Source organism: Canis lupus, chromosome X (assembly GCF_003254725.2).
Source record: "Canis lupus dingo isolate Sandy chromosome X, ASM325472v2, whole genome shotgun sequence".
NCBI classification, from domain to species: domain Eukaryota; kingdom Metazoa; phylum Chordata; class Mammalia; order Carnivora; family Canidae; genus Canis; species Canis lupus.
In genome coordinates, this window is record NC_064281.1 from 36389548 (window position 1) to 36393348 (window position 3801).

Below are 3801 nucleotides of genomic sequence, written 5' to 3' on the forward strand. Positions count from 1 at the left end.
TTCTCTGAAATTAACTAGAGCATCTGTTCATTCATCCATCAATATGTCCATCCACTTCTTTGAATAGTATGCTCATTTATTTATTTATTAATTTATTTATTTTAATTTATTTTTTATTGGTGTTCAATTTACTAACATACAGAATAACACCCAGTGCCTGTCACCCATTCACTCCCACCCCCCGCCCTCCTCCCCTTCTACCACCCCTAGTTCGTTTCCCAGAGTTAGCAGTCTTTACGTTCTGTCTCCCTTTCTGATATTTCCCACACATTTCTTCCCCCTTCCCTTATATTCCCTTTCACTATTATTTATATTCCCCAAATGAATGAGAACATATAATGTTTGTCCTTCTCCGACTGACTTACTTCACTCAGCATAATACCCTCCAGTTCCATCCACGTTGAAGCAAATGGTGGGTATTTGTCATTTCTAATAGCTGAGTAACATTCCATTGTATACATAAATCACATCTTCTTTATCCATTCATCTTTCGTTGGACACCGAGGCTCCTTCCACAGTTTGGCTATCGTGGCCATTGCTGCTATAAACATCGGGGTGCAGGTGTCCCGGCGTTTCATTGCATCTGTATCTTTGGGGTAAATCCCAACAGTAGTATGCTCATTTTTAATGTGCTGTTGATATAGTATTTATTGAACCATTTCAACTTTTTAACTGTTCTTCTCCTACCTGCTAAAGACTTTTCATCTGCATTGATTTTGCATTGTTTTAATGTACGAAAGCTAAATGGAAAGTTTCTGTGCTTCCTTCGGCAGCACATATATTAAAATTGGAATGATACAGAGAAGATGTACAAAGGATGACGTGAATTTGTGAAGCATTTATTTTTCAGATGTGTAAATAGAACTTTTGTAAGTCAAAAAAACAAAAGAGAAAGTTTCATTGGTCTATAAGCATCTCTACTAGATGGTAAGGTCTTACTGGGCAGGACTAAGTCTTGTCATCTTTGTACTCCATTTACGGAAGAAATCTTTCTTGCACTGAACTGAAACACTGTAGTTCTGACCCATTTTGAAATATGTTGGCATGGCACTTGGCAATGAAGAATTTTCCTCATTATAGTTGCCTTTCTTGGCCACTGAGATTAATCAGGTTCAAATCTAGATTATGTGATTATTGTTTTCAGGAATAAAGAAATTATTACTAAAGAAGTAGACATTGGCTTGCTCATCACATCCATTTCCTCTTCTAGGTGTCAGTGCATTTCTCAAGATCCTTTGTAGTGAGAGATGGTCCAAGTTCTAGGCAAAGTAAAGTGAGTGGATGTTTGGGTGCCACTTCCTGGGGGCTGGCTCACAGACACTTCTCATGTATGACTTCCTATGCTTTTTCTCTATTTGTTGGATGAGTGTGGAGGACTCTGAGGCCTAGGAGGAATGTAGTGTACCCAAGATGGAAGTAGTCTGGGTCCTTGAGTGACCATGTGGAAGCCTACTCAGTCAGGAACATTCATCTCAGACTTCATATGATCAAGAAATAGATTTCTACTGTATTCAATCACTGAGATTATGGGGTTTCTCTCTTTTAACAGCTAGCATCACCCTAACTAATACAATTTTCCTTTTTAAAAAAATTTATTTATTTATTTATTTATTTATTTATTTATTTATTTATTTATTTATTATGATAGAGAGAGAGAGAGAGAGAGAGAGAGAGGCAGAACACAGGCAGAGGGAGAAGCAGGCTCCATGCAGGGAGCCCGACATGGGACTCGATCCCGGGTCTCCAGGATCATGCCCTGGGCCAAAGGCGGGCGCTTAAACCACCGAGCCACCCAGGCTGCCCTAATACAATTTTCCTTAAGCATATTTGAGAACTGTTTTGTCCTTTGTATAGGTAGATGATGACTATATTCTGACAACAGTTCTCTGACACCAACTGGGTGTTCTACAATTCAATTCAATTCAATTCAATTCAATTCAATTCAATTCAATTCAATTTTGACACTAAGTAGAGTTAGCCCAGATCCTGCAGGTTAAGGGGCTCGGTCCTATAAGGCTTCTCCTGCCTCGGATGCCAACCACAATCCTGGATGTTCCCGAGCCACCTGCCCTTCTGCCTGGCCAGCTACAAATCTGGGAGTTCCCATGACCACTCCTCCCTTCAGGTTCAATAATTCACTAGAATGACTCACAGAACTCATGGAAAGTGCTACACTTATGATTATAGTTTTGTTATGGAGGATACAATTCAGGAACAGCCAAATGAAAAAGATGAATATGACAAGTCTGGGGAGCAGGTGGCATAGAGCTTCTATGCCCTTTCCTTAACTTCCAGGAGCATCCACATGTTCACCATTTCATTATGTAACATGATGGATTAAATTGTTGGTCACATTACTGAACCCAATCTCCAGCTTCCCTCCCTTCCTTAGAGGTGGGGTGGGGGTGGGGCTGAAAGTTCCAACTGTCTAATCATATGCTTGGTCTTCTTGGTCACCAATCCCATCCTGAAGTTATCTAGAGACCCACCATGAGTCACCTCATTAACATAAACTCAGGTATGAATGAGAGAGGCACCATAGGTGTAGCAAAAGTCACTCTTATTAGGAAATTCCAAAGCTTTTTGAACTTCTAGGCCAGGAAGAGAGGACAAAGACCAGATATATTCTTTATTATATCACAGTGGTAAATGACAAAGGTCAAAAATTTATTGTTGGAGCTCATTGACCAAAGAAAATCTCTGGATTAGAGCTTGCCCATTCCTCTTCACTATTCCACTAGACCATTCCTCTTCAAGCTCTAAAATTATCTCCTGTATCCTGGACCTTCTTACTTCCTCTACAGCTCTAACATGCACATGCTTTCCAGTTAAGTCAGAAGAAAAGTTCACACTCATATTTGACTGACCAATAGTCTGTTTAACTTCATTAATACTTGGTATCACTTTATGCCTAGAATTCTATTAACATTATAGTATATTTGTTTACAGTCTTTTTGTATGCATATATTAACAGATAGTTTTTTTCTTTTTATACAATTAGAATTATACTGGATATTGTTTGGTAATGCATTGTTCTCCTGCCTTTATATCATAAGCATTTCTTATGTCATTCAATGCTCCTTGAAAACTTCACTTTCATGGCACTAAAAAAATCCACATATGTATTCTACCTATAGATATATCCTAATTTACTTAGACACTTCCAGGTGGTCTGAACATTTCAGCTTTTGTGTTTTTCAGTGTTTTAAATAGTATTATGATGACTATCTTGTTTTGTGTAATTATTTTGTGTATCTTTCATAATTTCTTTAGGATGGGTTTATAAATGCCCCCATTCCTTTTAAATGCAAAAATTTAATATATTTTGGGTTATTTGCATTTTCAACAAGATGTGTATCTATATGAAGAACAATTTGGCACCAAATCATAAGAGTGAAAATACTGTTTGTATCTTTTAATCTGGTTATCCCCCATTGGGAAGAAGTCCCAGTGAAATTAAAAAAAAAAAGAAATTTGTCCAAAGAAGTGTATAGCACTGTTTATTCATAATAATAAATCATACAAAACTACCCAAATAATCTCAAACTAGACATACAAACATATGAGAATGATACATAGATGGAAAAAATGATGTGAGTGTATTGCTACTTGGAAATATGTATACAAGACAATGTTAAACAAAAAAGGACAAAGAATAGAAGGCTTATACTCATTACAACTAAGTAAAAACAATATATTCCTGTATGTTGATAAAAATTGGAAGAGAATTTAGAGCAACACCAGTGTGGGTGATTTAAGTATGCCAGCCTTTTCTGTAAGCTTGTTTAAACATGCCAGTTT

General features: G+C 37.3%; 1 pseudogene; it reads left to right on the top strand.

Annotated features, from left to right (window-relative positions):
• The first annotated feature begins 757 nt into the window (after window positions 1-757).
• Window positions 758-847, top strand: LOC112673295 (U6 spliceosomal RNA; annotated as a pseudogene).
• Window positions 848-3801: the final 2954 nt, after the last annotated feature.